Source organism: Lemur catta, chromosome 1, assembly GCF_020740605.2.
Source record: "Lemur catta isolate mLemCat1 chromosome 1, mLemCat1.pri, whole genome shotgun sequence".
Taxonomy (NCBI): Eukaryota; Metazoa; Chordata; class Mammalia; order Primates; family Lemuridae; genus Lemur; species Lemur catta.
The window spans coordinates 257,956,943-257,984,052 of NC_059128.1; the positions used below are offsets into that span (position 1 = coordinate 257,956,943).

General features: G+C 35.6%; 1 protein-coding gene and 1 pseudogene across 3 annotated transcripts in view; one reads left to right on the top strand and one right to left on the bottom strand.

Annotated features, from left to right (window-relative positions):
* ROBO2 (roundabout guidance receptor 2) overlaps window positions 1-27,110 on the bottom strand; it is a 1,246,741-nt gene that overhangs the window by 690,955 nt on the left and 528,676 nt on the right. The window lies entirely within an intron of this gene.
* On the top strand, window positions 3,844-5,728 carry LOC123643302 (annotated as a pseudogene).

The following is a 27,110-nucleotide window of genomic DNA, read 5'->3' on the forward strand; positions in this document are numbered from 1 at the left end:
ATAGACACTTGGGATAGAGTAATTAACAAAACAGACAAAAAACCCACCCTGTCTTCTTTAAAGCTTGCATTCTACCAAGGGGGAAAAATCATGTAGGCTTTTTCCTTTAGGACTGTAACCTCATAATATTTTTCATAAAGTCTGAATTACTTTGCTGTCTGATAGGATCTCAACCAAACATAAATTCAAAATGAATCATTTAATACACTTGTCATCAAACTGGGAGATATCAATATAGAAATGAAAGAAGATAAAGTAAAATCTATAGTATAATGGGGAAAAGGGATGAACATTTAAGGACTTATTATATCAGAGGCTGTGTAGCAACATGGTTACAAAAACAGATTCTGGAGCTCAGACTGCCTATGTTCTGATTCCAACTAGGCCACTTACTCTGTGTGCCCTGAACAAGTTATTTCAGTTCCTTGTGGCATAGTTTCATCACCTGTAAACTGGGTAACAAGGACAATACCTATCACACACTGTTATTGTGTGGATCAAATAAATTAGCAATCACATATATTACTATGTGCCAGGTCACTTTCACATAATAAACATTATTATTATCAGATGAACCCAGTGAATTAATTGTCCGCCACGTATAGTGTATCTGTGTAGCTAATAACCTAATGAATAAAAAACTTTTTTGAAACCTCTATTGTCCTAACAGTATTTTTCATTAAAATTACTTTATGTGAAATAGATGTAGATATGCCCAACACTTACATATACTGCTTTCAGTTATGTGTCGGTAATGTATCTTATACTTGCTTATAAAACATACATAAATATTTAAATCAAATTATATAATTTTGTACAGATATGTTATCAAAGGAAAAAGTTTATTTCTGGTATTAAGCAATAGCTAATAATTTCCTATAAAATTCTTTATAAGCAAAAAGGAATTATAAATGTGAGTTTTGACATGACAATTATTAGTTGATCTTGCAAAATGTCTTTATAATTACTTGTGAACTAAAATAATAAACAGTTCATATTATGCATATTTTAAAAATCTCCTACAATTTCACTATATACTCACTTTAAATTTAAGAGAAGTAGTTCATTTTTCTGCCTGGCTGCTATAACAAACGTAAGTCATAGGAAAAGGAAAAAAGGAAATTACTAGTTGTTATTGATATCTGTCAATCTTCATACTTGTTTTCAAAACTCTCACTTCATGAGAAAAATAAAGATACTAAGAGATGAAAACTTGAGTTAATTCCAGGAACTAAATCTGGGAGATGTGGGTACCAGATTTTTACTGCACTGATACTGACAAATATTTTCATAAGAGTCTGTAAGGACAACATTCTGGTAACTCTGAGCTCATAAATGATGGTAGAACAAGGAATCTAAATAAGAAGCATGTAGGACACCCTCAGAAATTCATGCTGACAGCAACAACGAAAGATTCCCCAACTGAATCTTTGTTTTTTACATATGTTATAATTTTGCAGCAATGGCAGTATCCTGGTGGAAAGGATATCACATGTTGTTTTTAATTAGGTAATCCCCAGCAGGGGCCAGGGCAATGAAAAGGCATTGAAGTAGTAGTCTGGGAATGTGGGTTTGAATCATAGCTGCTCTTTTACCTTGGTTTTGGCCTTTCTGCGCTTTTAAAGTAAGGTAAAGTTTTATCATTGAAGGATAGTGGGAATTGATCCTACTATCCTCAAGATACTCTTGATACTTGAAATGTAAATGTTAAAACTAGATACTATATTTTCAAGTGTCAGATCATGAAACCCTCTTTAACTCTACACTAACCTCACCTGACATTTTCCTACTCCCTCTCTCTTGTGTGCCCACAATACATGGCTGCCTTGCTTTTTTTCTTTTCATTATCCTTACTTCATCCCAATTACAGTGCCTCCGTTTTCCAGCATGTAGGGCCTGTGACAAAGGAACTAAAGAATAAAGACAAAAATCATAGCTCCCCTCAGCTGTCTCCTACACCATTGGTCTCCAACTTTTTTGGTACCAAGGACCAGTTTTATGGAAGACAATTTTTCCACAGAAGGGGGACGGAGGGATGATGGGTTGGGAAGATTCAAGCACATTACATTTTTTGTGCAGTCAAACCTCTCTGCTAATGATAATCTGGATTTGCAGCCTCTCCCCAGTGCTAGCATCACCACCTCAGCTCCACCTCAGATCATCAGGCATTAGATTCTCATAAGTAGTGTGCAACCTAGATCCCTTGCATGCGCAGTTTACAGTAGTGTGCATGCTTCTGTGAGAATCAAATGCTACCGCTGACCTGACAAGAGGCAGAGCTCAGACAGTGATGCCAGCAATGAAAAGCAGCTGTAAACACACGTGAAGCTCATTCAGTTGCTGTTCACCTCCTGCTGTACAGCCTGGTTCTTAACAGGCCACAGACCAGTACCACCCCACTGCCTGGGAATTGGGGACCAAAGTCCTACACAGTGTCTGGGGTAAAACATAGATCTCAATATACTCTCATTCCATTTATCTAACCTAAATCCTTGCAAAGCAATGTTTAAGAGAAATTGAAATTAAGTGAAGCTCTAAAACTTGGTCATTCTTCCAATGATATTCATGTTTCAAAAAAGAAAACTTCAAAGGTAGCTTGCATGTTTTCTAAAATATTTTTTATTACTTACAGAAGAAATCTTTCATAACTCTCAGAAAACCATGCACTTGGGAGAAAAGAAGAAGAGGTATTAAAGAATGCCTCTACCAGACTTAGTCACAGGCCAAGAGAAACATGAGTCCAAAATAAAAGTTGGTGGCATCAGAAAAGCAAATAGGAATCCCTATATGTTTTAGGGATACAAAATATGAGATGTTTTGTGCCTTTGCACGTTCATATTCATGGAGTAAATGTAGATAGAATATCAGGCAGAGCAGGGATTCAGTACCAAACTAAGATGTCTGCTTAGACTGAATGGGCTACAGAAACCAGTTAAATCCCAGACCCTCTGAGTCATGGGATGGAGAACTGTCAATCTCGTTTGCCAGCAGGTGGAGGCAGTGAGAAAGGAGTGGAATTGCCCAGTTCTGTTATTGAAGAGAGGTGAGGCTGGTACCGTGACTGAATAACATATATATATTCTGTTCTAGAACCATTCTTTTGGATAGATATTAAGTCCTAGAATATGATTAGGAAAGTAAAATAGCTCAAGTAGATCTTGGTTCAATAGGTTTTGTTGGCTTACCAATAAATCTCATTGCTATAGTTAGCAACACTACCATGAGAAAATGTATTGAAACAAAATTTGAAAACAACTTTTTTCATAATCCACATATATTGCTGCAGTCTCTGTATGATGAACAATTACTATATTTCAATTATTAAATCATGTCTTTACCCTAGCACAAATATGTACACATCCCTAAGGATGTAATAAACAGAGCTTTTTGGTTTTCAGAAAATTAATTTAAAATGACTCCTTAAAAAATCCTAAAAATATAATAAGAAGTACATATTTGTTGTACTATATCTTACCCACAAGCTATCATACCTAATGTATTATATTTAAAGAAAGAAAACTAATTTTTTATTTCTTCAGTACATATATGTTGAGTGACTACTGTGAGCCGGGGATTTAAAATGGAACAAACCATTTCAAAATTTTTGACTGGAAGCTTATATTCCAGTGCCACAGAAAAAAAATATAAACAAAAATAAAAAGTTAAATATATGATATTTATTTGCGGGTATATTCTACAGATAAAAATAAACTAGAGGCCGCTGAGACAGTGGGGCAGGGAGCGCACCGTGCACTGCAGGCCCGGCAGGTGGGGAGAACCGTCTCAGCAGCCGCTGAAGAGTCGTGTTTCCAGGGAACTAAGAAAACCCATCAGGAACCGAAGATGCCAAAACCAATCAACGTCCGGGTTGCCACCACGGATGCAGAGCTGGAGTTTGCAGTCCAGCCACATACGGAAAACAACTTTTCGATCAGATGGTTAAGACTATCGGCCTCCGGGAAGTGTGATATTTTGGCCTCCAATACGTGGATAGTAAAGGATTTCCTACCTGGCTGAAACTTGATAAAAACGTGTCTGCCCAGGAGGTCTGGAAGGAGAATCCCCTCTGGCTCAAGTTCCAGGCCAAGTTCGACCCTGAAGACTTGTCTGAGGAGATCGTCACCCAGAAACTTTTCTTCCTCCAAGTGAAGGAGGGAATCCTTAGCGATGAAATTTACTGCCGGTCTAAGACCGCAGTGTTCCTACGCTGTGTAGGCCACGTTTGGGGACTGTAACAAAGAAATGCACAAGGCTGGGGATCTCAGCTCTAAGCGGCCGCTGCCTCAAAGAGTTACGGACCAGCACAAACTTACCAGGGCCCAAGGGGAGGACTGGATCCAAGTGTGGCACGCAGAACATCGTGGGATGCTCAAAGATAATGCTACGTTGGAGTATCTCAGGATTGCTCAGGACCTGGAAATGTGTGGAATCAACTATTTCCAGATAAAAAGTAACAAAGGGACAGACCTCTGGCTTGGAGTTGATGCCCTTGGACTAAATATTAATGAGAAAGATAATAAGTTGACCCCAAAGATTGGCTTCCCTTGGAGTGAAATCAGGAACATCTCTTTCAATGACAAAAAGGTTGTCATTAAGCCCATCGACAAGAAGGCACCTCACTTTGTGTTCCATGCCCCCCACTTGAGATTTATCAAGTGGATCCTGCAACTCTGCATGGAGAACCACGAGCTGCACGTGCGCCCCGGGGAGCCCGGCACCATCGAGGTGTGGCAGGTGAAGGACCAGGCCCGAGAGAAGCACCAGAAGCAGCTGGAGCAGCAACAGTTGGAAACTGAGGAGAAAAGGAGAGAAACTGTTGAGAGAGAGAAAGAACAGATGAAGCGTGAGAAGGAGGAGCTGATGCTCGTGCTGCAGGACTACGAGGAGAAAACCAAGAAGGTGGAGAAAGGACGCTCCGAGCAGATCCGGAGAGCCTCGCAGCAGGAGGAGGACAGAAGACGGGCCCAGGAGGAGGGTGACCCGTGGCCGCGCTGCGGGCCAGGAGGGGCCGGAGAGGCAGGCCATGGATCAGCTAAGGAGCCAGGAGCAGCTGGCTGCGGAGCTTGCAGAGGACACGGCCAAGGTCGCCCTCCTGGAGGAGGCCAGGAGGCACAAGGAGGATGAGGTCGAAGAGTGGCAGCACAGGGCCAAAGCAGCCCGGGACGACCCAGTGAAGACTGAAGAGGAGCTGCACCTCACGATGACGGCTCCCCACTCCCGTAGACCCCGTGTACGAGCCAGTCAATTGCCACGTCCAGGAGAGCACGCAGGAAGAGGGGGCCCAGCCCACGGCTCCAGCGCGGCGCTGTCCGGCGGCGGCCTCCTGGGTCACCGCAACCAGGAGAAATGCATCACTACAGCCGAGAGGAACCAGCCTGTGCAGCGGCAGCTGTTGACATTGAGCAATGAGCTGTCTGTCCCAGCCCAGGGAGGAGAAGAAGAGCATCCACAATGAGAGCATGAGGCAAGGCGGGACAAGCACAAGACTCTGCGGCAGATCCGGCAGCGCAACACCAAGCAGCGGACGGATGAGTTTGAGGCCATGCAACGGCCAGGACCGAGGGCAGAGGGGCGCTTCGCAGCACGGCGCTTGGAGGGCCACTGCCAGCCTTGCCACGCTTGTATCTTTAGTACTCAAAATCTGGGAACCCCCTCATCACATCCCAGTTCCTTTAAAAAGAGAACATTTATCCTGGCAGAAATATTCTGGGCTGGGAACCAGTGGTAGCCTCCCTGGTTTATTTTCTCCGATTGTATCATAGTGCCAAACAGGCCTGATTTTTGCAATTATTATTCAATCACTTCATGCACTGTGCTTAGAGTAAGACTGATTGAATTAAGGAAAGCTGCCTGTACAGTATGAGTAACAAACTTCATGCTGGCCTGGATGATACAAGATTCAGTATCATTAAAAAAAAAACCACATCATGGCTTAAAAAAAAATTAGGGAAGTGGCAGAGAAAACTGGCAGTGTTGCTATTTAATATAGAGTGGTCAGTGAAAAATGACAAAATACATACTAAGCCTCATACTTGGGACTGGTATGGTTATGCTGTTGCTCTTGGGCAAGTCAAATTAATTCAAGATTTCACTGGAGTGAGAGGTTTCCCTCAAGCGTATTTTATTTGCATTTAGACTCTGTTTTATTCAGTATTTAATTTATTCCCAAGCAATGATTTGGCTTAGATTATTCAGCCTAAACAGCACACGATTGTGAATTTATTTTTCTTCAGTCTATTTTCCTTGAAGAGTAACTGTGAGCAGAGCTGCTGTAAAACACCAGATGGAAAGGAAATAGTTCAACACCATCTTTTCTTCATCTGCACTGCTGTGGCACTCAGCTTCTCATTGCATACAGGAACTTGAAAATTCCATGCTTCAGATGTGGTCACATGTATCCTCTGCTAACTAGTGCAGATTTGCCTTCAAATGAACCGCAGGAATGTTTATTTCTTAATAATCAACAGCAGCTTCTCTTGTAATGCATTTTCATGTTTTTACATATAGGCTAGCAACATTGGTCCCAAATTCAAGCCCTAATTCTCAGGAAGTTTTTCAATTGCCAATATTAATTTTTTCTTACCCTTTTCAAAGGCCATGGGGAAAAAAAATCTTCCAGTGTCATGAGAAAAGTGTGATTTTCTCAGGATTTATTCACACTGAAAATACTTTTAATTACTTGGCCCAACATCCTCATTATGAAGTTTGTCATTTCATGACACCACCTAAAATGATAATCCTTCTAGTGAATTTTTATGGAAGGGTATTCTCCAACTAACCTAAGCTTAGAGTCAAATTTAAGGCAAACTTTGGGAAAGAAGCTACTTCCAATCTGTGACAGAAGGTGCTAAAAACCTCCTATTAATATTGCTTCCGAAAAATAAAACTTCCTCTATACTTAAAAGTATATACTATTAAGCACAAAATATATACTCTTGAGCACTGTAATTAATAGTTAAGATTCATGTAATTGTCAATGATTTGGAGCTTATAACTTTAAAGTTACAAGAGTTGTTATATTAACCACACCCCATAGGAGGAAAGAGAATGAAAGTTTGGTAAGGGGAGGGGTTTTGTCCAAGTTGCTCACCTTAAATAATATCTGACACTCAAGACGTGCTCAATAAATATTTGATTAATAAATGAAAATTAGTGCTTGTCCATGTTAAATAAATCTATGTAGATGTCAAGGTCATATCCTTGTAAGATAAAGGATTTCTTCTATGGAAAGTAATGGCTATCAAAGAAACCGAATAACTTAAAACGCATAACTGGAAAATATTAGTGCTACAGGGCAAGATCATCATCAAGTGTTTGTGAAATAAGGCATAAATCTAAGATATAATTTTTAGATCATAAGCAGGAGTCATTATTTAAATCCACAAACATATTTAAAAGTTAGTTATATTACTATACTGTGGCAATTTCTTCCTTTACTTAAAAATCATCTCCACATATGTGAGCTTGCATGCTTTTGACAGAGGAAGTGGATTAGTTTTTTTATTTTTTCAAGCACCCTAATTTTGGGAGGTTATCTTAGATAACAATTGAAAATGTTGTGAACAGGCTTTTAAATGCCAGATCAAGTTGAGCTCTATCAAAATTTCTTGGAAAATTTTCTCTCCTTAGGGAAAAAAATATCTGTTTTTATTTATAGTGCTATACCAGATTTGCTATAAAAAAGAGATTTTCCTTTTGGAGAAAGCGGAAGAATGGTTGTAAACATCCTGCATCTGGTACTGGTGATTTTGGAAACACATGGAACTGGTGTCCAATTACTCTTCTTTCACATCTTTCATATCTAGGGGTTATCATGTGACCTATTCTTCTCTACTGTCAAACACATGGAGAAAAGGACTCTGTTCCTGAATGTCCCCAATTCCTGGCCTGAAGCGTCCCCTCGTAATTGGAATATAATAAATGCCAGCTAGAAATACTCTTTTTCTTTCTATATTATATGTAGTAGACCATAAATGTCCCAGAACTATTTATATTACTAAAAAAATGAGAGGACACTAAATGTACAGAAAAATTTAAGTTATGTAATGATTATTCCCATCATCATACTGCTGGAGGAAAACTTGCTGTTCTCAAACAAACATAACGAGAACCACTGATTTGATTAATACTAAGTAAAATTCCACCTAAAAATGGATGGGGGGGCATTGATTCATGTATTTTTTGTTTGAACTTTAAGTTAAGAATTGTTAATATTCATTATAAAATGACAAGGTGAGATTATGAGCACTATCTTAACATGTAAACCATTGTTCTTTCACAATGTGTTTTGCAAACCTAGCAATTGAATACATATTAAGAATTAGACTTTATGTATATGTGTATTAAAGTTTTTGCTATTTACACATATTACTTATAAATTCTATGTACCATCTTAAGTATAGGTATTTCAGAAAGATAACTTAATGCTTATTTTTAGATGGATTTATTAAATGAGACCTGTTGGCATTGTTTGTCATATTTTTGTGATGACATGTGATTCAATTGTGTTAAAACTGTACTAAAATTATAAAGACAGTTTAAATAATAAAACAGCACTTTATCTGATTTGAGCATTACAAAAGCGATCCATGTAAACAAAAACATTTGTACCCCCATAATACTTTGAAATAAAAAAAACCCAGCACTTTAAAAATACAGTCTTTATATGCAAATAAGACATACATGTAATTTTCATAGTATGTACTTATTTGATGGAAGTGTTTTAGCTTATTTTATCTCCATGAGATAAAATAATTTTAATTAAATAATAAAACACTCCAAAAAAGCCTTCACTATGTAATATCTGCTATTGTTAATTCCATGGGGAAGACACCTATTACAAGAAACAATGCACAAAATTCTACTCGGACCTTTTAGTGATCAAGTGATAGGCTCACCATCAGAAGTCTATTTATGTAAAAACATACCTCAGACAGACTAATGACCAAAAAACATATGAAAAAAATGTTCAACATCTCTAATCATCAGGGAAATGCAAATCAAAACCACAACGAGATATCACTTAACTCCAGTGAGAATGGTTTTTATCAAAAAGTCTCAAAACAATAGATGTTGGCATAGATGTGGAGAGATAGGAGCACTCACTCTTACACTGCTGCTGGGACTGCAAACTAGCACAACGTTATGGAAAATAATATGGCAATACCTCAAAGAGCTAAAAGTAGAACTACCATTTGATCCAGCAATCCCACTACTGGGCATCTACCCAAAGGAACAAAAGACATTCTTTAAATAAAACATCTGCACTGGAATGTTTATAGCAGCACAATTCACAATTGCAAAGATGTGGAAACAACCCAAGTGCCCATCAATACATGAGTGGATTAATAAAATGTGTATATGGATACCACGGAGTTCAACTCAACCACAAAAAGCAATGGAGATCTAGCACCTCTTGTATTATCCTGGATAGAGCTAGAGCCCATTCTACTAAGTGAAGTATCACAAGAATGAAAAAACAAGCACTATATGAACTCACCATCAAATTGGTATTAACTAACTTAACTGACCAACACTTAAGTGCACATATAGTAGTAACATTCACTGGGTGTCAGGCAGGAGGGAGGGAGGAGGAGGGCATAGGTATACTCATACCTAATGGGTGCGATGCGCACTGTCTTGGGGGAGGGACATGCTTGAAACTCTGACTCAGGTGGGGCAAAGGCAATATATGTAACCTAAACATTTGTACCCCCACAATATGCTGAAATTAAAAAAAAAAAGACATCCTTTGGCCACAGAGAAAAATAATGAGCAAAAACTTATCTTATGGTCATATTATTGTGTTTTATAACTAGAAGTCAATGGCCGTCAATAGCTATTTTAATAGAAGCTAAGCCAGGTAAAACATCCTTAGCCTGAAAATGACTTCAGCCAAAATCTTCATTTGCTTTGCAAAACTCCTTGTGTTCCAATTTCACTAACAAACCAGTTATTTACAAATGTCTTAAAAACCAGTTAAGTTTTTAATAAAGTAGTTTCATAAATTAAAAAAAAAGAAAGCCAAGTAAATTAACAAAAAGTATATAACAACTACACTGGGAAATTTTACAAATAATGAATCAGTTATGACCAGTTTTTTGTTATTGATCATCCATTGTTCATTTGTACATTAACTACATAACAACATGGTATTAATGTTGGATATATACATTGAACAGCCAAATGAAGAAAAAGCTTCCATATAATTATTCATTAATTTACTCAACAATATATAAACTGCATATTCCATATCCAACTCTTAAAAATTTTCAGAAAAATGGAGGCCACTTTATCTTTGATATAAGTGTTCATTTTAGCAAGTAAATAAGACAAATATTCATGAAGGGAAAGCTTCACATAGATAAGGTCAATTTGATCTTCAAGACCCTCTAGCTTTAATTGAGGTACTTTTATTCTCCTAGCACTTGCCACTTTAGAATCACGTCATGTAGGTTGCTTTCCAGTGTCTGCGCTATATACGAACATCTGCACCATAGCAGAGCATGATTTTTCTATGTGTTTGATATTGATGTCAATATCTTACCCTCTGTTTTGCTTTTTCAAGATGAGCCTCCTGTGCCTTAGACACTCTCTTGGCTAGCATTTCCAGGCCTCATACCAATCATCGAAAAAAATGCATGGGATGCTCCAAAGTTTTACAAAACTGCTGAAACTGTCTTTAATATAAGTTAAAGCCAGCATTTTGTTTTTGAGAAAGCAGCTGTTTCCTGATGTTGTTATGAAGTTACCCAAGAATATAATCAGCATTTTTAATGTGAATCTAAATTTCAATCCCATTTCAAGTACTGATAGATCCATCATAAATGTGAAGTGAAAATGAAAACTGCTTTACATATCTTTATGCACAATATGCAAACTAGGTGCTCATGTTTTAGACACATAGTCCATATTTTTGTTTTGGACACACATTCTATATTTTTAGACCCTTCTATAACTAAAAGATCTGAAAGGACTCTAGTGATAGAGTGCTTAGTTATTTCATATGGTGCTGACAACAGTCCATACAGTGGAATAAGCCCTTAGTGTAATTTAGTAGACCTCTGCTTGTCATTAATGATGCAGTACTCACAGAAATGATAAATGCTTGAGGTGATGGATACTCCAGTTACCTTGATTTGATCATTACACATTGTATGTCTGTATCAAAATACCACATATACCCTATAAATGTATGCAATTATTATATACCCATAATTAAAAATAAAAGAATTACTAAAAAAAAGTCAAGATTTAATTTCTCCATATTTTGAAATATAGACCTTAAAATACTACTTTAAGAGTACCCAGAAATTCCATAAAAGTTTAAAGATTCACCTAAGTGTTCTCTGGTGTTCATTATCAAAGTCACTGGGCTCAATTACTAGAAAATTTTAGTGGTACCAGTTCTTGTCTAGTTAAAATATGATAAAATTGCAATCACCAATATTATCAGATGAAGAAAATGGTATTGAGTAAGTTCCATAGGGCCATAATTTTAACATTTTAATTTTAACTCATGGACCTGATAATTTTATAATACTAATTTCATCAACTGAATTAGATTTACTCTAAGATTTAAGCAATGAAGATAACAGCACTTAAATTTGTAAAGGTGCATAATTTATATCATATATTCACCTAAAAGCATTTATTGGAAATATACATATATCTACTTTTATTATTTGTCTTGTTAATATTTGTATATTCTTTATATTCAATGCAGAATTTAGTCAACTGATAGATTCTCACAGCCTCAATAAACAAAAAGTTCTAAAGTTCAAAAATCAAGATAACAAAATGAAAATCTCAAAGGTGAGACTACTTTTACTATTTTGACTGACAAAATAATGAGTTCAGTTTTCAGGTAAATAAAGCAGTTTAATCCCTTATGCTTAAGGATTGCCAATTACTGATGTCTCATCCTTGGATATTGATAGCATACGTAATGTTTATAACAGGGAATAATAGGTTCATATGTAGATGAAATGTTAGGAATGGACTTTTCTTTCTGCCAGAGACAGGAGACAGTCAACTCTCCAGCACACTAGATTGGCAATAACATTGTTAGTAAAGTGAAGCACTGAACTTTGGTGGGTGGATCAGGATTTCAGAAGAGAGGCCTCCTACATGTAGTTATGATGGGTTAGAAGGCAAGTCAAGCATGCGAGGAGCAAAGGAAGGATTCCTATTATTCTCGAAGGGAAGAGATCAAATAAGCAAGAAATGCAGTTTTGCCAAAGTGAGAAATATGAAAGACAGTCCTGGGAGACTTAGAGCTGCCAAAATTAAATTACTTAAAAATGCCATATCCTAAAGCAGAAAAAAATAAAATACCAAGCTAGCCGAAGTGAAAACTTTCTTCCTAAATAGGAACATGAAACCTTTTCTTAAGCACTCTATCATGTAATCATATTTGGAAGTTATTTTAGCTATTCTGAGCTCAATATTGTAGACTCCCAAGAATGTAGCTTTGCTACTCATGAATCCCAAGGAAAGTTTCCTTTTCTGAAAGTTCTTACCACTCTTTTCAAAGTTATATTAAAAACGTTATTATTATGTGAAAGGTACTTGGTACTAATTATATAGACTTCACACAATAATCACTAAAAATATTATATAACACTGTGCTACAAATATGCTATGATAAAGTTTAATAAATAAAGAATATATTATCATTTAATTTTAATAATTATAAATACAATAGAAATATATAAATATGTTTTATGGCACCAAACATAAAATGCTTTGGCCTCTGAACTATCATGAATTTCGAATTATTTGAAAATTTATAAGGATTTGGATACAGTGTATTTCAAGTAGAGAAAATATAAGCTAGATATTTTGCATACTACCAATCGCAAATACTTATTTTGCTTGAGGGAGTTGTTTGGTATATTTATTTTATATGTTTTCCTTCTAAAGCCAAATGATGCTAGGGTCAAGATATTAGAAAAGGCTGGGCACCGTGGCTCACGCCTGTAACCCTAGCACTCTGGGAGGCTGAGGCAGGAGGATTACTGAAGGTCAGGAGTTCGAGACCAGCCTGAGTAAGAACGAGACCCTGTCTCTACTAAAAATGGAAAAATTAGCTGGGTGTGGTGGCCATCACTGGTAGTCCCAGCTACTCAGAAGGCTGAGGCAAGAGAATCTTTTGAGCCCAGGAGTTTGAGATTACCATGAGCTAGGCTGATACCACGGCAATCTAGCCCAGGTGACAAAGCGAGCCTCTGTCTTAACAACAAAAAAAAGGCATTAGAAAAAATTAATTGATCACACAGATACTTCCAGAAGATAGTATAAGAAAGAGGAGGAAGATAAAAGAGGATGATTAGTAGGAAATAGAGAAAGAAAGTGAATAAGAGAAAAAAGAAAAAAATATTTTTTCCAAGACAGGAATATCTCAATTTAAAGCAAAAAGTCTACTGTTTTTATTTTAAAGTTTTAAGTTTTACTAATATGTTCATAATGAAAAGAATTAACACAAAGAATTCTCTAACATATTTTCTAAAAGGACAAAACCCAAACTAAGTTACCAAAAAGAAAATCATCCTGATTCTTCTGTAGAAATACAATTCCACTTGCTTTTGGTTAAATGGAAAAGTTGGGTTTCTCTGAGTTAATACGGTTGGATTAAATCAAAACTGTCACATGATTCAGAAAAAAAATGTGACTAAAGTCACTTTCTCTCTTCCCAATATTCCATACTTTCTCACCATCCTCAAACCTGTAAAACATCTTCTCCACTCCTTTCTCTAAGCTGATGATTTTGCTTGTTAATTCATTGAGGAAATATAAGCAACTAAAGAGAATTTTCACCTGCTCCAACAGCTCTTCAACCTACCTTCCTTTCTACGTATATATGCGGCTAACCTCCTACCTCAAAACATAAAGTTATTCTATTGTTTGCCTAAAACTCTCTCCTCTAATTGGAACCCTGGATCCCACCACACCACCTCTTGGAATATCTGACATATTTATCAATTAATTAAGAATTTTGCCTGCCTTTTAAAAATATATGAGAAGCATTATCCTGTGAGTGATTTTAGCAATGTTGTTGTCATCTCTTCCCCTTTGGACCAGACATGCACACACACACACACACACATACACACACACACACACACACATACACACACGGCTAAGGAAAAATATAGAACCAGACTAGCTGAGTTCATTTAATTCATTTCTATGTCATTTGAGAGGGAAAGGATGGCCAGCAATAACTTTGGAGACGAAAAAGAAGACATCCTTCAAAATAATAATAATGTCTAATTGAACATAGTGATTTCCTCATGAAAACTATTTCAATTAGTTCATTTTTCTTTTTTATTGATACATAATATTTTACATATTTATGGAGTATCTGTGATATTCTGTTACATGCATAGAATGCATAATGATAAAGGTGGGGTATTTGAGGTGTCCACCATTTTGAATATTTATCATTTCTTCAAGTCCTCTCTTCTAGCTAATTCTAAATATACAATACATTGTTGTTAACTACAGTCACTCTACTCTGCAGTCAAATGATAGAACTTACACCTTTTATCTAAACATACCTTTGTACTCATTGACCTACCTCTTTTCCTCCCCCATCACCTACCCTTTCTGTCCAGCCTCTAGTATCTGTCATTCCACTCTCTCCTTTTATTAGATCAACTTTTTTAGCTCCCATATATAAGTGAGACCATGCAATATTTGTCTTTTATTTTTATAAGCAAGAAATGAATAATTATTCCCATGTATGAAGCCTGTAAGTTGATAAATGGTTTGCCTAACTGATATGGAAAAGTTCATTTTTTCAACAGTAGAGATAAACAAAGAATTTACTCAGTAGGGATATTTCTTTTTGAAGCCTTGGTCTATACTTTGTTATTTAGATAGTAATGTCCATTTTCTCTGGGAAAAAAAATCCCTTTTCCTGCTTCAGTAAACTTATTACCAAAACTTGCATACAACTTGTTAATTCAATGCATTTCAGATTCCATTAGGCTTTTGTATATGATTTTGTATATATGTTTTGATATTTTAAAATGTCATCCCTGTGGATCAAAAATATGATAACTGAATTATCTATCATATTGATGTTGCTGTAGATCAGGTGGTTGTTGTCTTTTAAAACTGATAATGCCAGTTTAAATTCTAGAGGCTTCTGATTTAGTGTGTCTTAGTATCTTAAATTATGTCAAAATATATAAGAATGTCATTGTTTTGACATAATTTTCTAGGCTAAACGATTTTCAATTGTTATTATATAATTTTCTTTCCATTAAAGAATGAGACACGGTGTCTTTGAAAAATGGATCTGTTTACTGTGTTTTGCCTGCCATTGGCAATGTTGTCATATGAAAAAGATCTCTGAGAATGAAATATTTTATGACTTGTGCTGAAGTAGTCAGTAAATTATCATAGTCAGTTCTCATTTGAATAGTTCTAGGCTTCTGAATTGCTTCCTAACTAAAAGGTCCTCTAGTCAATTTAAATCTTGCTCAGAGACATGAAAACTTATTTCCTGTGTAAAACGGAGTCAGAGTTCCTGGAGAAAACACGTTCAAGTAACTTTAGTCACATTTTTTTTTCTGAATCATGTGACAGTTTTGATTTAATCCAACTGTATTAACTCAGAGAAACCCGACTTTTCAATTCAACCAAAAGCAAGTGGAATCATATTTTTACAGAAGAACCAGGATGATTTTCTTTTTGGTAACTTAATTCATTTTGGTTTTATGTAGCTTAAACCATTAGATCCAACCATCTACTAATAGTCTTTGTTTTTGTCATCCATAGACCTTTCTGTCATTCCCTTTTGTGTCCTAAAATATTATCAACTAGAGCTTGGACATCCTGTCTTTTCTTCTAACAGTATATCTGTCATAATTCTTGGATTTAAATCCATAGTAACTCAAGAAAAGAAGGAAGAACCAATGTATCTACAACCATAGAAAGCACTGGAAAAGTAATCACAAATTGACTCCCAAAAGATATTAGGATCTGATGGATTTACATAGATTTTTATTAAAAATTAAAATAAATAATTCCCAAGTTATTTAAATTGTTTGAGAGCCTAAACAAATATAGGTATCCTTCCAACTTACTCTACAAGGTAGCATATTCTTAATACCCAAACTGGATAACATTAGCTTAACAAAGGAAAAATATTGTTTAATCTAAATTACGAGCATACGTATAAAATTCTAAACAAAATGCTGGCAAATACAATTCAAAAATATTTTAGAAATCTATTATGAGAAATGCAAAATGGTTTGATATTAAGAATTATATAATTGCCATCACTCATATTAATGAATAGAAAGTAAAACAATAGACTGTGCAACTTTGATGCTGAAAAAGAATTTGACAACATTCAAAGCCAATTCCAGATTTTAAAATTGTTCAGCAAGCTTGGAAAAGAAAGAGTTGATTGGATAAAGAGCATCCACCAGAAACATTCAACAAATATCATACCTAATGGTGACATATTAGAAGCATTACCACTAAGGTGAGCAATGAGATAAGGATTCCACTACCACCAACTCACCAGTGCAACGGGCTAGAAGAACAAATAAGAGTGGCAGACGGTAGAAAGGCACACACAAAATTGTCATGATTTAAAGATAGTGTCTGCTTAGATAACACAAACTAATTAATGAAAAAAATGATCATGGCTATTGAAACTAGTTAGAGTGTTCAGTAAGCGGCAGAGTTACAAGGCCAATATAGAAAAAGTAATATTCTTATGTGATCAATAAAATATAATATAGAAAAAATATTTAATTCACTACAGAAATATCTATCTACTTATCTATCATCTATCTATTCTGTACATATACACACACACACATACAAAATAATCAGAAATCATCCCACAGAGATTTCAAGCCCTATATGGAAACCTTGGGAATGGCTATTCTAGAACAGACAAGCTCTAAAGGAGAGGTCCTTGGGGTAGAGTAGAACACCCTTGAGATTTTCACTTTGAAACTTCTTATTCTAGTGTTGGTTTCTACCTGATCTTAGGTAAAAAAAGTATAATGGGGAATCATGTAGACTCTTGGAACAGATAAACTGGGTTCAAATCTTGACTGTATAGTTGACTAAGTGTGTTCGTTGATTTCACTCTTCTGGTTTCAATTTCTTATTCGTAGCAAATAGGGGCTAATAATAATATCTTTATTGGACTATTGTTAGAATTAAATAGAATATGCCATGTAAATTTCTTAGTACAATGCCTGGCATAACCCACCACTATATTTCTAGTCTACAGTCTATTCCCAGTGCAGAGTGATCCTGAGAAAATGTCAATCAGATGATGATAGTCTTGGGCTCAGAATCCTGAAATGACTTTCCGGTATTCACACAGCAAAAGCAAAGTCCTCACAATGGCCTAAATAGCCCTTTTATATTTGGCCCACAGTTTCCTCTGTGTTCCTACTCCTCTCTCACTCCTCTCACAGGTCCCTTGCATAGCTAGTTTCCTCCACCTGAGCACTCTGCCAGACTAGGCTTGCTACCTTACCTCCTTCATCTTTTTGCTTAAATGTCATCTTTTGTAGAAAATTTGCCTGAACACTCTAAAATTGGGGAAAAATAAACCCTTACCCTGAGCACTCCCTATTCACATTTTTCCCCCAAATTATTGCTTCATTATCACTATGTAATAGGCATTATATTTTACATACATATCTATTATTGTCTTCCCTAGTAAAGAGTAATCTGCACAGAGATTTTTGTCTGTTTTCTTCTCTTTTTTTCCCTTAGTACCCAGAACAGTGCCTGGCACACAGTATATATTCAATAAATATTTGCTACATGACTATATTATTATTCCAGCATTACCACTATAAAATGGGCCTATTGAATTTTTTCCATGTGCTGGAATGCTGCCTTTTAAATATTGAAGGTCTTCGCCATGTTTCACCAGCATTTTCTTATGGTATTTTTATCATTTTGCTTTTCTTAATTCCTAATACAAGAAAGCCACCTTCCAGATGTGATGGTCCTAGATTATTTCAATCCTCAATTTTGTTAGTATCCCATGAAGACTTTCCCCAAACATTTATTGACCTCCATTTCTTATAAGATCTCATGCCTTAACAAGTTACAAATATTTTTAAAGAAATAATGCCTATATTTTGAGTCTTCTTCCCACAAGTCACTTTGAGAATAAAATGCCAAGACTGAAAGAGCAGCCTCAGTACTTATGCTAAGCAAGTGAGTCAGTCTCAGCTCAGTGATTAATTTGGCTTGGTTGAGGGTTTCTCTCTATCACTGCAAATATGAATCAGATTCTCAGCATCTATCATCAGTCAAGTCTCAGGGGCACAGCTATGATCTGGAGAAGCTCCTAGGAAGTTATGTAGGCCTGGCTCCAGCAGAGCAGCCACTGTGGTGTGTAAACAGTGTGAAAAATGAATAAAAGTGATGAAGAACTTTTTCGAAATGTTGACCAGTCTGTCAACTTTTGAGGGGCTTAACAAGCTCCAGGAAAAATTGGCTTTTATGTTAAAGGTTATTAGCCCTTAACAGATAATATTTCTGGAGGAAGCATGAACTAAAGAGGTTGCACAGAGATCAGAGGATTTTAAACATTACATACGCATGAATGTTCATACCAGAAACTGAGCCAATAAATCAGCTTCCTTAACTCTTGCTAGTACTGATTAAAACCTAAAGCCAAAAGTGGCATGAGGTAATCCAAGGAATTTGTTTAGAGTGATGAGTAGATGGTGATTTATAAATGGTAAAGACCATGATGTCATATATAAACACAACTTAGATAGCAAAATTCTTCCCATTAATTCAATTACATTCTAATGGAGTACACATATTGGTTTCTTTAAAGTTATAAAATTTTATCTAATTCTTATTCACATTTATTTTAATTAGATTTTTATGCCCATTTTCTATTTCTATATCATACCCATTATTTGTATTAAGCATGTTGGAAAATCAGTATTAACTCTTGTTCTACCGATGTTCACCATCAATACTTAATAGTAGATTCATTTAAAAGGTTTCTATAAGGATATTACTATACATTAACAGTACTATTTTAATTTGAATGTAGACAAAGTCTCCAAAATATTTCGAATTTCCTAGAGTTAGGTGATTATAAATCTATAATTGCAGGATTTTAGAAATGGTTATATATTAGTACTCCCAACACCCACAGTTTGTCCTAACCCCTGGGTCATAAAATTTATGACCTCAAACCACTCTCTGGATTCCATCTTATGCAGATAGTAATCAGAGTAGGAATATAAGGAGACTCTTAACCTGACATTAAGTGTGTGATGTGGCTTCCTGAGATTTGAAAAATAAATGCTCACCATAGAAAGTGCACATTTGATTTTATATGTAATGTGATTGCAGGTGAATATTGATGATGGAATCCAGATTTTGTTGAATCAGAGAATTTCAGAAAATATTTTGGAGAGAACCGTGTTTAATGGAACATTTTTTAACACAGCAATAGTAGGAGTCTCAATTTAATAAGATTCTAGGCTGATGTGGTTGAAGTGTGGAGACAGAATGGAGAAGGCAGAAGGTAAGGACCACCCTCTTCCTCTCACCCATTCATATGCCACTGTGCTGCCCGTGGTGTTCTCCCTCTGCGCCTTTGGACTCACTTGAAGATACTCTGAAGGGAGGTTTTAACCATTTTTTAAATTGTTTCTTACTTTATTTATTTGTTTTCTATTACTTATTACCTAGCGGTTAGAACAAATGAAAATGGAAGTTTAATGCCCTTATTTAAGTTTCGAGGACACAGGGAACCAACGAAGTCAGGGCTCCCTAAGATCTCATAGCTAATTTTTGGACTAGAATCAAGTCCAGTGCTTTTTTTTTTTTTTTTAACCATATCAACGCTAAAAAAATACTTCCTGAAGCAAAGGCAGAGCAAGTCTTATCTTTCCTTTTAAATGCTTTTCAAAACAAAATGTTACTACTTAAAACCTGTCAATAAATACAAATAGTTATCCCACAAGAAAACCTAAGTATGCTTCCCAAGATGTAGCCAAGTTCGTCCTAATAAAACTTTCTAGGCTGTTTCTGCTCTGTCCAAGATAGTGGCCCCTAGCTACATATGACTACTGAGCACTTCAAATGTCACTAATGTGACTGAGGAATGAAATGTTTAATTTTGGCTAATTTTAGTTGATTGGCATGTAAGTAGCCACATGTGGCTAGTGGCCACCACGTCAGACAGCTTAGACTTAGTTCTTTCCTTCCTCCCTACTCTCATCTCTCACCATCACTTTATGGCTTCACCACACTGCATTCCATTTTTGAGAATCCAACTGCTCTCTCCCAATTCTTAGTTCTTCTGTTAGCGTTACTCCCCAATTCATCACTTCCCTTTCCCTTGCCAACTTCTATTCACTTTTCATGTTTTGATCAGATGATGCTTTTCCTTGAGAAGCTTTCCTAGTCTTGCACCTCTCTGTGGACAGCATCTACCGAAAGTGCAATGAAGAAACACTGACATTCCATACTTCTCAAGTAGCCAGAGGACTTTGCTCCAGGTACCATAAACCATAATTCAGAGGCTGGGGGATTACTGACCTTTATTGTGTTTGAGACCAAAAAAGTTTTGTATTTTTTTAAAAGTTAGAAGGCTAAATTATACTAAAAATTTTCTCCTTAAATCTACAAATAGTTTTGAAGAACTATTTGTCATTGTTTTCTCAAAGCTTTCCTTAATTATAAGGGATCCATAATCCAAGGGGTCTATAAAAATTTTTTTGTGATAGATTATATTCTCTTAGCTCTAAAGGGCATACAAGCTCAAGCAAAACCCTATGTGCTAATACTTTATTGGGAACCTCTCTCCGAGGGAAGTCAGAATGAGGGAAAAGGGAGGGAGGGGGAGGAAAAACATGGAGGTGCATTTCCAGCCTACCTATACTGTGTACCAAGCAAATGTTTGTCATCTTCAAGAGGCAGCATGACCTAATGCATCTCAGTCTATCTTGGGGGAAGAAAAGAAAAATTTATCTGTTGTCTCCCATTTCCATTGTCACGAGTTTGCTTCACAGGCCATGAACAGACCCTCCTCACCCCTCCAACCCCAAACACACACTTCAGGTTGCACATAAGTGCCCTATGGCCTCTCAAGTATCAGGAACAAGGAGGAAGGCAGGTTGTGCCACGTGGGCATGAAGAAAGGCGCAGTCATGGCGGCCCATGCAAAATCAGTAATTGTGGTATCTGGAATCAGATAAGTGCTCAAGGGCTCTAGAAAGCGACCCTGCAAAGAGGTTCTTAGCACAAAGAGGCAACTGATAAAGTTCACAAGTACCATCCACTTCATTCTGTCTTTTCTGGTTTAGCACTCAAGGGCGGTCTGTATACATCCTCTAATTTGAGCTCTAGTTCGGTGATGGGGAAATTATGAAAAATGATTGTGAATGGGCATGAACATTAATATTTTTAAATAATACACATCCTGGAATAGTTTGAGTAAAAATAGTGGTCTGGATTGGTTATTAACGCTAATATTAATAAATCACAGTGGTATGCATACCAGCTTTATTTTTGCAGAGTTTGATCTTGGAAATCTTAAAATCCCTAGATAAATCCTTTTTATATTTTTGTTTGATAAACATGCATTCTGTCAATGTACAGTGACCTTTTGTCTTTTCCAGCCAACAGAATTCCACACATGCTCAAGGCTCAATTCAAAAGTCACCTTTTCTCTAAAGATTGTGCTATGTTGTATAATTGAATCTTATGTTTAAATTCTTAGTCACTTTGTAAGGCAAAAATTGAGAACAGTAAAATTGCCCATGAAAATCATTTAAATCACCCACTAGGAACACCATTACATATATATGGTTCATTTATGCAAAGCTATATGAAATCCTTTAGATCTTGGCTGGTGAGAATTTTCTATGTCTCCGCATCTCGAGAAAGCCTTAAGTCATTAACTCATTCATTCTATCATTTTTGTTCTTGATGTTTTCAGGCTTACTTGCATCCATTGTTTATTTAATACAATTGAATCAGGTGCATCACTCAACTACACTGACCTAGACCTTCTCAAAAATATTAATCATCTCTCCTCTGTGTCTTGATTACCCTCCTTAGGCTATCGGCAGGAAGTTTATCATATTTATCATTTCTGTTTGGGGAGATGTGAGAGTGAGGCATCCCCCACGGCCATCTCCTATTTGGATATAATGTTTTCTCCCTTTTGAGAGACACTAGCATTAGAATTAAACATAGGAAATATTAAAATATAATCCAATAGGACAGTGTTAGGGATAATAGCATGAAAAAACATTAAAACAGGTGTCTGTTTCCTTGATTGAATCTTTTGGTTGCTGACAACTATCTTCCTAGATTGCAGAGCTGAGAACTGAAGCTAATGGTGGTCATGGTCCTAAGGGGCTTCTACTTGCTAAATCCTGATTTGACGTCCCAGCCGACCTCTGCCAAAGGCTCCTCTGTTCTATTTTTCTACAGCTATAATAATGTTGTGCTTTGTTCTCTCTACAACCCTTTCCCAAACTAGAAAGTGAATTCTATGAGAACAGGGACTGTCTCTTGTTTATCTTTGTATTCCTGCTGTGTGGTACAGTTTAGAGAATAATAGATCTTCAATAAATGTTTGAAGAGAGAATGATAATTCTTAAATTATGCATGTTTCCACAAAAAAATCTTATCAATTTATATAGTCTTCTCAAAATACATGAAATTAAGTTAAATTTCATTAACTGACAATGGGGATAATTTCTACTTATGTTGTATTTGTAATCGTTATATAATAAAACAGAATTATGCTGAATTTAAACTTAATTCCTAATAAGAAGCTTTTTATCTATCAAAAAAAAGCAAGTGAAGATGTGCCACTTAGATGATTCATAATAATGTTTATGCCCACACTAAGCAAGAAGAGATAATTAAACCCCCTAGTGTGCTCACACAGAGGGTTGATAAATGTTTATTAATTATTATGGATGTGCTATAGATAACAAAGAACAAAATATAAACGGTCATTTAAAACCAGCTGGTGTCTAGTTCTAGAATTGAATTTTGTTCTTGCATTTCTCCATAGCATGAATATAGCTTCAACTTGCATAATTAAATTGAGGACTCTTCTACAAAACACTCTAATGAGATCTTTAAAGAGAACATTGTTGAACAAAAAGTTCCAGCACAAGATTTACATTGAATTTTTTTACAAATTTAAGAAACCATTGCTCTGATAGTAGCTATTCCCGAGACATCAGAATTTAGACAATCTGGTACTGGACAGCAGATAAAGTAAATGGATAGTTAGCAACCTTAGATCATATGGCATGAAATAAATCATAATACAAGACTTCTTTCATTTACTGTCTTCTACAGTGTGATACTAAATTTGTTTGAGATAAATGGTTTCCATAATATGCTTCTGTTGAGGATAAAAACCAGAAAATGACACCATTAATAAATATACTGAAGTCTCCTCATTATTCAGGAAGATTAGAATAAAGAACCCAGATAACAGGTCTGTAGATTGTTTTCCTACCATATTCTAGGGCTTTGCTAATGACTACGAAGTTTAGGATTGTCTATATAAATCACAAAATGTGAACGTGGTAGGAGTATTAAATAATTAGAAATATGTTTCAATCACATTTTAAGATTTTTGACATACTTATGGTAGTGTTTTTGTAGGATCATGAAGTCTTTTATTCTGTGGACTTTCATAATAAATTAAAAGAAATAATATATAAGAATTTTCCAATGAAGATTTTAATTTAGTCATTTATATCTTATGTGTATTATAAATTATACATATGGTGATCTTTCACGATTCTAGGCAATTATTTTCAGAAGAGTAATACATTTCCTTTTAAATAGTTATAATATGAGCAATCAGAGTAACCTCAAAATAAATTATTTAAGGGATGATAATAGTATTTTGGTTTGGGATCATGTAACCAAAAAAGGCCATTCTCCTTCCTGTGGGCAGGATTCCAGGTTACTATCCTTTTACAGACACAAGTGATCCTAACACACACATAACAAACTGATAATGGAAACTAATTATGAAAACTATGAACCAAACACCATTTGAAGCATCATGTTTAAGAGTTATTCATCTTCAAAATTCTCCAAGACAGAGTAGCTTAAAACTTCTATGCAAGAGTTGTTTGTAGTATAATACAATTTTAGTTTCTTAGTGAAGTATAAGAATAAATTTCTTTCAATTTCATAAATGTGTAGAAAAATTTAATGAAGAACAAATGCAGTAAATAATTGTGAATAAATAATTACAGGTAACTTTTTTTCCCAGTAATGTCTTAATAGATTTTGAAAATCAGGTAACCATATCCTGAACCTTGCATTTATTTTAAAACTGCAATTTTTGCTAATTTTATTTTTTGTTACTTTGGAGTATTTTTTGCTTAGCATGCTAAGCAATACAGGTAACAGATGCTGAAAGTGCTAAAAACACTATGCTATTTTTATGAAAAAGAAATCCAAAGTGTTTTTAAAAGCTATTTTGATACTTTGAAAGTATTTGTAATATAGGGCTGGGGGGGTTAGTGGTTCCTGCAAAAGGAGTGATGGCATTGGTATTTCCAAATGTGCTAAAGATGAACTTTGTATTAATAGGTAAAACCAAGATAGATAAATGAGGCTATGTGACATATTAAATAATTCTGATTTTGAATGTGACACTAATAGACTGCCAGCTATTTGTTTCATTTCTACAAGAATTTGTATTGTGGAAACCAAGATTCTAACTACCAACAACAGCAACAAAATCCAAACCTACAGCCAACAAATCAAAAACAAAACAAATATCACCCACAAAAAAAACCCAGCCTACCACCCAACAAATGCCCTGGTGATCCTGCTGAGTTCAGCCAAGCAGTAATTACAAGGGCGGGCATGCAAACTACCAGACAGAATTATATTTGATCACAGCATCAGATCTTGCCTCCATGCTTTCTGCCATAGTCAGGGCCATAATCACAGGGCCTCATTTAGATGCCACGTCTGGGTCAAAAGACATATTCAGGGATCTAAATAAGCACTCTGAGTTGGAGAGTAGGAGAAAACTATTGACCTATGAACTTCTTTATTTGCATGTTGATTTTTATTCCATGTGTAATTCATTCTGATGTGAAATAGGAAATAGATATTTTGTAGCTCAAGAATAATTTTGCAGCAGGAATATTTCCTGATGTTGATATTATTTCGATTTTTTATATTCCTAAAATTTTGAAAAAGGCATTGGAAGTGAGAGGTGCAAGGGTACAATGCCGCAGATGAGGCCCAGAAACAGAAAAGTCTGTTTTTTTTTACACTAAATTCTATTGCAGCCACACGATTTTCATTTCAAAATGCAAGGAATAGAGTACTTCTAAGGACTCTGCACACTTCTAGTTTCAGTCACTCTAAACATCTTTAGAAATACCTCAGATTCCAGATTCTAGAATGTAGGAATAAATTTATATTCTTTGGTTTTAATATCCCAGAGACTAAGTACCATTAGGTGTGCCTTAGAGTTTAGTGTCCTCAGTTTTAAGGATTAGCTCTTGTACAATTCTCCACACTCTGATCCAATTTAATTGGATCAGCCACACGATTTTCATTTCAAAATGCAAGGAATAGAGTACTTCTAAGGACTCTGCACACTTCTAGTTTCAGTCACTCTAAACATCTTTAGAAATACCTCAGATTCCAGATTCTAAAATGTAGGAATAAATTTATATTCTTTGGTTTTAATATCCCAGAGACTAAGTACCATTAGGTGTGCCTTAGAGTTTAGTATCCTCAGTTTTAAGGATTAGCTCTTGTACAATTCTCCACACTCTGATCCAATTTAATAATAGAGAAAGAGATACAGGGCACTGTGGTTAATTGTAGAAAATGATTGCCAATGACTGTTTTCTGAGGTCTGGGAAGCCATCTGAAAGATCAAACAGTACACAAAACTAGGTACAGTGTATTGTAATTAAGCAGCAGAGCTAATGGCCCTGGAACAAAACTCTGCTGGAAGAAACAGTGATTAGAGACACCTGCAGGTTAATAATTAGAAGCATCTGAGCACAGAAGCAATTAATATAGGGAAACTATCCCAGGAGAGAAAAGGCTGAGTAATAAACAAAATAAGATTCCTTCCAAATTCCCATCTTAAAAGAGTCTGTGTTGTTAAAGTACCACAAAGTCTAACTTTTAAGAATGCCTATTAGTTTGTTCTGTAGCATAGTCTTTTATATTCACTTTATATAAATATTTTCATTCAGTGTAATAAAAAATTATTGTCTTATCCATTGCCCAGGTGAGTATCAAACAATTTGGGGCTGTAAAAGATCAGATATGAGAATCATAAGTAATGGTTTGCTAGGCAAAGCAAAGACCCACCAACATTGAAATCATGTCTAAATTCCTAGAATTTTTAAAAAGAAAACCTCCAAAACATCCAAATTTGTAAGTTGAAAACCATAATAACATGTTTAATGAACTATTATAAGTGGTTGTATTTTTAAAGTGTGAAACTAGTTTGGTTTTCGTATAGAAACATTTACATCATTTCAGGACAGCATGCTTTCTTACATTCAATAAGTACTTTTGCCTACACACAAATATAAGTTCAGCTAACATACATTCTTTATCTGTGCTGACCCCATCTTTTAATCTTTATTGTGTGTATCTATATGCATTTCTTATTTCAAAATTATATCAGTTTTAGCCACCTTAAATACATAATATTCAATTAGGTCCCACTGCTCATTTTCTGTTCCAAGCTGATTGTGAAAGTAGATGTTTTGAGGGTATGTAGCAAAGGCTAATGTATTCCTAAGCAAAATGGAAAAACGATAAACCGGGAAAAAGACAGACATTAAAGGACTGCCCTGGCCATGTGACCTAATCATTAAAAAACACTTCGAGGGGAAAAAAATTCAAACATTATAGAAATAAAGATTCATGAATTATGTATGGTCATAAAGGCCCTTGGAAAACATGTAAAATCCAAGCCCTAAATCATTACTTTGAGAACTACTTCTATTATTTTTCTTTGTCTTATAATGAATAATTTGGATCTGAATCCCAATGCATTTATATCGTATAGCAAAATTTGCTCGGTCAAATATGAAAGATAT